The following is a 9,169-nucleotide window of genomic DNA, read 5'->3' as shown; positions in this document are numbered from 1 at the left end:
ATAGTTTGCATATAGATTTCTTAGATTTAGTCCAGGTAATCTACATTTTAAAAGTATTCTAGGGGCGCCTGGGTGGCGCAGTCGGTTAAGCGTCCGACTTCAGCCAGGTCACGATCTCGCGGTCCGTGAGTTCGAGCCCCGCGTCAGGCTCTGGGCTGATGGCTCAGAGCCTGGAGCCTGTTTCTGATTCTGTGTCTCCCTCTCTCTCTGCCCCTCCCCCGTTCATGCTCTGTCTCTCTCTGTCCCCAAAATAAATAAACGTTGAAAAATAAAAAATAAAAGTATTCTATTGGTTCCTACTGAATAGAAATGAAATGCTCATCTTACCCAATTTAAATACCAAATTTTCTTAGTTATGCATATACTGCTTTATATACCCAAACTTGGTGCATAATAGATTTTCAAGAGCTCTACAGGGAGCTAAAGTATAATATTGGCCTTCTTTTGTGATATCTTTGGTTTAATTAGTTCAACATCTAAAGTAAAATACAACAGTGCCACTCTTTCATTATTCCTAATTATATTTTACTTAAAAATAATTTGCATAATACTGTTTTTTGTGATCCCATGATAGTATATTAACTTCAAAAATACTACCTATCTTGTAAATCAAGAACTGGCAGACTAAGGCCCCTTAACCAAATCTAGCCTTCTGTTTTGTTAATAAAGCTTTATTGGAACACAACCATGTTCATTCATTTAAATGACTTCATAGAGATCATCTAGTCTAATGCCTCTTGATTTCTCATGACTAAAAGGACCCAAACAGGTTAACATATTAACTCAAAATTACAGAGCTAGTCAGTGACAGAACACAAGACAAGGGCCCACATCCTCTTCATTGCTTTTCAATGCACTCCAATTTGAAAAAAAGTTTACCCTTCTAATTAATGGGAATAAACATATGTGATGTATGTTCCCCTAAGGGAGTTTAAGTTAATTTATAAAAAAGCAAGTCAAAATTTTAATGCAACTTTGCCAAACATTAATAAAATAAAAGTGAAAAATGCATTGAAAATGCTGGATTATACTCTCCTTGCTTCAGTAATCTCTCTCCAAAATAAGATGTACAGGTATACCTTATAGCAAAAGCATATATCTGTGAATAGAGAAGTAATATTATATTGTACAGAATTGTGGCAATTTGCATGAAGTTAATACAACATATGAATTTATAAGACATATTCATCTTAAAGAATCAGTTGGTCATTAAAGTTTAATACAAAAATGAAATAATCTGAAGGTGCAAATAGGAGAAAAACAGAATTGATCAAAGGGGCTCCTCAAGGAACCTAGTGCAATTGTTTAATAAAATGTTAAACACACGTATCTGTAGAACTGAAAGGCAGGTAGATGTTTGCGCTGACCTCAAATATTTAAAGTACAGTAAAAAATAATATAGAGCCTACTATGCATTTTTACTTTTTATTGTGGTAAAGTATATATAACAAAATTACCATTTCAGCTATTTCCAGTGTGGGCTTTAGTGGCGGTGAGCACACGCTCGATATTGTGGAGTCATCACCACTGTACATTGCAGAATCTTGTAATAATCCCAAAAAGAAACTCTGTACACATTAAGCAATAAATTCTCACTTTCCCTAGGCTCTGCTAATCTCTATTATGATTGTGCCTTACGTCTGCATAAATTTGCTTACTCTCCACACCTTGCATAAATGGAATCATACAATATTTGTCCTTTACTGTCTGCCTTGTTTCATTTAGCACAATGTGGTTTCAAGATTCATCCATATTGTAGCATATACCAGAATTTCATTCCTTTTTAAAGCTGGGGGTGCCTGGGTGGCTCAGTCAGTTAAGCATCTGACTATGGCTCAGGTCATGATCTCAGGGCTCGTGAGTGCCAGCTCCATGTCGGGCTCTGTGCCGACAGCTCAGAGCCTGGAGCCTGCTTCACATTCTGTTTCCATCTCTCTGCCCCTCTCTTGCGCTCTTTCTCTGTCTCTCAAATATAAATAAACATTACAAAATTTAAAGCTAAATAATATTTTACTATACACATGCACACACACACATACACACACACACACACACAAACACACACCATATTTTGGTTATCCATTCACCTGTCAGTGGGCACTTGGGTTATTTCCAATTTTTGGCTCTCTGAATAATGCTACTATGAATATTGGTGTACTATTTGAATTCCCGTTTTAAATTTTTTGGGTATACACCTAAAAGTAGAATTGCTGGATCATATGGCAGTTTTGTTTTTAACCTTGTGATGACCCAGCATACTGTCTTCCAGAGTGACTGTGCCATTTGACATTCTCACCAGCAACACGGTGGTGTTTCAATTTCTCTGAATTCTCACCAACACTTGCTATTTCTTTTTTTGATAGCAGTCATTCTAATGGGTGTGAAGTGGTATCTCACTGTACTTTTGATTTGCATTTCCATAACGACTAGTGATATTGAGCATCTTTCATTATGCTTATTGATAACTTGTTACTTTCTTTAGAAAAATTCTACTAAAGTCTTTTGCCTATTTTTGAATTGTGAAGTTTGATTTCTGTTGTTGAGTTTTAAGAGTTCTTTATATACTCTGGATTTTAACCTCGTTTCATATTTTTCATTGACAAATATTCTCTCCCACTCTGTGGGCTGTCTTTTCACTCTGTTGATAATGTCCTTTGATGCACAATTTTTTTTTAAATTTTTATGTAGTCCAGTTTATCTAAATTTTTTTATTGTCTGTGTTTTTTGTGTCATATTTTGTTATGCATTTTGATATCCATGTGTAATCTACCTCACAAATCCTCGTCTTTCTCTGAACTGGCTCCGGCAATTAAACTCTAGGAATAGAGGGCATTTGACCCCTTGTGCCTTAAACTCTGTGGCTTCTGCAGAGCGTCCTCTCCTTACGCCTCAAACCCGTACAATGGGAAGTGAGCTTGAAGGAACTATCAGAGAGGTGAGAGGTGTGGCCACTTCAAGGGCACATGTAATTCCCCATGAGATTTAGTACATCAAGGTGCAGGAAGTGAGACAAGAGCATCTATACTGATACTGCTGCATCTATATTGATACTGATCTTTACAACTCTATGCAAAATGAGGCACCTGGACGCTATTGGTACACGGGACTCCCCATGTAAAGACAGATAAATATGAGTCATGTGTGACCTCACATTCCCCCAACACCACTGCCATGAAATGGTGCATTAAGGTTTGCTGGTCTAAGTGGCTGAAATTGATAAACTTTTAATTTTTCTGCTTTGGTCTTGTTGTCTGAGCACAAGGAAGGTATCATATACATCAAAGTTTATCAGAAAACAATTCTTTTTTTCTCCACTATTGACAGGAAAGAATCTACATTATTCATTGATTGAAATTTATTTTGTTTTTATGGATATATTTGTTGCTAGACTTAAAAAATATACTGACAGAAATGGGCACAGACAAACCACACACACACAAGTGCCAACATATAAATGCATGATCGGAAATATTAATTGCAAAATGATGCAGCAGTCTCAGTGGGAAGTCAATGAGTAATCACAAATGGGGCATATGAAATCAGAGAGTGACAAGCTGGCTACTTGGCCCTAATGTCCAATCTTAGCAAACCACGGTAGTCTTTTTTGTCCATTCTATTCAGGCGGTACACCGGCAAGACCCAGAAGATATTCATGCACAAAGACTTGTGGAATGTTTTCTGCAGATAGCACCACCTATTCTGAGAAGGAAGAATGTTCTATTCTATTACGTTCTATTGCATCCCTTACCAATGAGTGCCAGTACTAATCCTTTGGCAACTTCTAGGTCTGTATAAAGATTTCCACAAATCTGAAACTGGTCTGAGAGTTTTAGTCAGTTTATCCAAACTATAAACCTCATATTTCATGAAGAAGTTATAGAGAGGCTCCCCAAGGACTTCTGCAAGAGACTGCCAAAGATACCATCACTACAGAGGAACCAACCGTGGACTAGTTTGGTGGGAATAATTCTTATAAGTCTATGTGTTCTAGAGAAACCTCAGTACATATTTCAAATAAAGAGAAACTTCCTGAATTCCAGCAGGCACCAAGTTTAATCTTCCATTTTCTGTTTAAAAAATTCATTGTCTGAAGGCTTTGTAGTAAACCCCTGCTATAGGATATAGTATATTTTGCCATAAGAGATAAGTAAAAATGCAATTTTAAGATAGAGTTTTAATTTAAAAAATGAAAAGAATCATCTTTCTTTGAAGTAAAAATATGCATTTGGATAATTGAAATCATCACAAAAATCTAAACAAAGACTTTGAATACCATTTAGCAAATGAGCGCAACTGTATTTTATAAAGTGAACTCATATATGCTTCAAGACACATCATGAATATTTTATAGTAAAAGGTGGAGTGAAAGGGATAGTGCATTAATCAAGAAGATTTTATGTACTAAATTCCTCTAGGAAAGGCTGCCTAACATTGTATGTACATATTACATGCTCCAAGCAATGTCAACAGTAATAGCTTATACCCCTGAATTCTTCAGCGCGTAATAAATGTTATAAGTATAATTATCTGAATGCTGCTACCATTTCAATGTAGTTTTAAAAATTTTACTTACTTTCAATATTTTACAAACAGAAGGCTCTGCAGGCTTAGTGACTTAGCACCTATTCAAGTCTCTGATTATTTTATTTTTAATTGCGTTATGTTTTTTTTTAGTTTTGAGAGAGAGAGCATGAGCAGGGGAGGGACAGAGAGAGGGAGACACAGAATCTGAAGGAGGCTCCAGGCTCTGAGCTGTTAGCACAGAACCTGATGCGGGGCTCAAACCCATGAACTGCAAGATCATGATGTGAGCTGGAGTCGGATACTTAACCGACCGTGTCACACAGTCACCCCATCTCTCTGTGATAATTTTAGTATGAGAGTCATGAAGGCAGTGAGCATGACTGATAATTTTGCAAGAAGGAGATTAGTTCATCATTGTTAAAATAGACTATTTTGTTCCCAGTAAGCCCAAAGTCTCACTAAAACAAAAATAAAAACAAAAACAAAACCCTTTATGTTGTAAGCTGGCCCTTAAATATTTTTAAAGGAAGAAAAGAATATTAATCAAGGTTTTTGGGTCTACACAGGCAACAACATGTAATGTCATCACTAGAAAAAGAGTTTGAAAGGTAACATTTTCTGATAAACATTACATTTTCCTTCAGATTGTAATTTCACATATTATGTTTGTAGACTTAACGCAATCTTTATATACATCAGTCACTGGCCTCAGAAGACATGTAGAAACACACTTTCTCAGCTCACCTATTCATGCTATGAGGGATGTAGAAAAGAAAATCTCCATCAGTATGTGGATTTGGAGTGAGGAGAAGTCAAATTTCTCACAGACATGTAATTTCTTAGCTTTTTCTCCTTCGGTTACTATGTTTTAAAAACAGAAACATAAGCAGCCACTTATTGCGTTATCAGTAATATGACATGACAAAAAGTGGTTAACTTTATTTGGTGTGGCGTCTATGTTCAAGAATCAAGAGCACATGAGTAATCTGAGATGGCATGGTTGATGCTTCTTTTCCAAAATAACTGTGTGACCTAGCTGTCACCTTTATTCCTGTTGCTCACTGTATAAAGAACAGAGGTACAGGAGGCCCACAGGCTGAGTATGAAAAAAGAAGCTAACCTGGTGTTCTAGGTCAAACTATCATCTATCTTCTCATTTTTCTCTGTTTAAGAGAATTTCAGGTTCAGCAGGCCAGGATAATGCAGTATTATTCTGTATAGTGTCTACCTGATAATTAGAAATAGAGAAATGTTTCTGATATAATTATTATGATCACAAAGATTCAGCAGACTGAAAGAAGATGAGAAACAAGAAAAGATATTCAAGGTTGGAGACAGAACTGGAAGAGTCATACCTACTTATGGCATTAGTATTCAAATGTCAGTATTATTTGACCTTGGGAGGTCCAACTATCTAAATTACCGGCTTTTGGTTACATATTTTACTATGGTTTTCTGGCATACCTACACCAATTTATTACATGTTTGCTTTTAACCAATGTTACAGCTTAGTAAATTTTATATTTATTTTTTTCAGCCTACTATTTTTTTTCTTTTTTTAAAATATGAAATTTATTGTCAAATTGGTTTCACACAACACCTAGTGCTCATCCCAACAGGTGCACTCCTCAATACCCATCACCCACCCACCCGTCCCTCCCACCCCCATCAACCCTCAGTTTGTTCTCAGTTTTTAAGAGTCTCTTATGTTTTGGCTCCCTCCCTCTCTAACCCTTTTTTTTTCCCTTTCCCCTCCCCCATGGGTTTCTGTTAAGTTTCTCAGGATCCACATAAGAGTGAAAACATATGGTATCTGTCTTTCTCTTTATGACTTACTTCACTTAGCATAACACTCTCCAGTTACATCCACGTTGGTACAAATGGCCAGATTTCATTCTTTCTCATTGTCACGTAGTATTCCATTGTGTATATAAACCACAATTTCTTCATCCACTCATTGGTTGATGGACATTTAGGCTCTTTCCATAATTTGGCTATTGTGGAAAGTGCTGCTATAAACATTGGGGTACAAGTGCCACTATGCATCAGCACTCCTGTATCCCTTGGGTAAATTCCTAGCAGTGCTATTGCTGGGTCATAGGGTAGATCTATTTTTAATTTTTTGAAGAACCTCCACACTGTTTTCCAGAGTGGCTGCACCAGTTGGCATTCTCACCAACAGTGCAAGAGGGTTCCCGTTTCTCCACATCCTCACCAGCATCTATAGTTTCCTAATTTGTTCATTTTAGCCACTCTTCAGTCTACTATTAAAAAAATTTCAAATGTACTGAGAGGCCAGAGAGAAGAATTATTTGGTGCTTATCTTATTGTTTTGAGTCTCCAAAACACTCCAAATATACCATGAACTTTCTTCTTACATCTCTACCTTTCTCTGTCACTATGGCTTTGTACATGGGTTATTATGATGGCTTCTAGAAACAAAGTTACATGTTCTAATTTTGCTTCATAGCCATCCAATGTGTCCAAAGAAAGCAGAATAAGCTCTGAAATATACAACTCCAACCATGACATGCATGTTCATGTATCAGGTCAGCAGCCCAGCCACAATTTCAATAACACCCTTCTCTGATGACTCTATTTACAGTTGGTCCTTCCTTGTCAGTATCTGGAGTAGAACTCTACTTATTTATAGCACTTACCATAATTTACAGTCATAGGTATAATCACATGCATGCATGTATATAAATACACACATATATAAATACCTATTTATGTGTGCTTCAAAAACATATATTTCACATTTCTTTAAATAATTATTTTCTTCCACTACCCCCAAACACACACAAAGACAGAGGATTAATGAAAGCTAAATTCCTATCTATTTAATTTACCACCATATGTTAAGAGCACCAAAAATACTCGTTAACAAGTATAAGCACAATAGAGCTATTTCTCTACAAAATTAATTAACTTTATGTCAAAGTATATAAAAAATTAGGAAATTCCAGATTTTGCTGTGTCTTTCTGTCCCTATCTAAATAAGATTCACAAAAGTAATAAACACAACATTTAAAAAAGGTCTTTGTAGATTTTGCTCTTTGTAGTTTTGATCTTTCAAGAATAGCAAGTCCAGTTTGATTTTTAAATGGTCAGCCTTCCACATAATAATGTACTAAAATGGTCAGCCTTCCCCATAACAATGTACTTCAGTAAATGAGGGCCTTAATGCTTCATGCCAATGCTGAACTAAAGACTATGGAGGACACAAGTACCAGCCACAATCATTGTCTTCAAGGAGATTGATTATAGGCTAGTTAGCGAGACTGATTATAACACTGCAACATGTTCACTTAACCACAGAAAAGCTCTCACAAGGCTGTACTGCATACAAATAATAGCAAATATATGGGTAGGTTGCAAAACATGCTTCAGGGAAACATTTTTGCACTCTCTCAGTACATACAAGAAAACTATTTTGGATGGGTAATTTCCCCTGCTGAATTGACTGGATCTGTTTAAATCACACATTTAAGTAAAACTCAAAGGAAGTGGGGAGTCATATTTCACTAAACTGTGTGTATAATTTAGTGTCAAATATTGTTCTTTCAGGTTGTGAAAGCTCCTAATTACATACAAGTGAGTTAAATTTAAGGAAGCCCAAGAGGATTTTAATTGCAGGTTTTATAAGCATGGTAGTGATTGTTCCAAGGCCAGAGGTGTGACATAAGAAAAAATGTTTTTCTTGGGGCGCCTGGGTGGCTCAGTCAGTTGAACATCAGACTCTTGATTTCGGCTCAGGTCATGATTGCAGGGTCCTGGGAATGAGCCCCATGTCAGGCTCTGTGCTGACAGTGTGGAACCTGTTCGGGATTCTCTCTGCTGTTCCCACAGGCAATCTCTCTCTCTCAAAATAAATAAATACACTTAAAAAAATGTTTTTCTCAAGCATTACAATCATCTTCATTTTTAGCCACTTTTTACTACATAATCTCTGCATGTCTCACGAATCATAATTCAGAAAGATTTTTGACTGACTTAAAAATGAAAACAAATTATTTTAGAGTCAGATGAATGATTCTTTTACCTGTAATTTATATGTACTTTGAGGAAGACAAAATAAAAATCTTTCATGCCTCAGTGTGCCCGGTTGGCTCACTCAGTTAGTCGTCCGACTTTGGCTCAGGTAATGATCTCTTGGTTCGCGAGTTCGAGCCCCGTGTTGGGCTCTGTGCTGACAGCTCAGACCCTGGAGCCTGCTTGGGATTCTGTGCCTCCCTCTCTCTCTGCCTCTTGCCTGCTCATGCTCCATCTCTCTCAAAAATAAACTTAAAAAAAAATCTTTCATGCCTCATTTAAACTTCCAGTTTTCTTTTGAACCTGTTGTTAATTGGGAAAAAGCAAAATCTTGAGAGAATGTTTTTGAATCACTACAAAAACATTTTTATATTTCTTGCCATTTCTTTGGATGCTCTCTTACAGGACCTCTCTATATATTTCACTACTTCAAGGATTCCATCAAAGTGGATGTACTTCAGTAAGGTGAGTAACATTTATTAGTTATTAGAACAGCAATTCCCCCTCCCCTGGGAAATCTTTATGGCTCAATAGAAAACAGTCCATGATAGGGAGAAAGAGACTTTAAATCTTGCTTTGATTAATAATACCATTATAGGTAAATCATTAA

Source organism: Herpailurus yagouaroundi, unplaced genomic scaffold (genome assembly GCF_014898765.1).
Source record: "Herpailurus yagouaroundi ecotype Mexico unplaced genomic scaffold, PumYag 211, whole genome shotgun sequence".
NCBI lineage: Eukaryota > Metazoa > Chordata > Mammalia > Carnivora > Felidae > Herpailurus > Herpailurus yagouaroundi.
The sequence above is the reverse complement of the archived record's forward strand: the minus strand, read 5'-3'. Positions refer to the sequence as shown.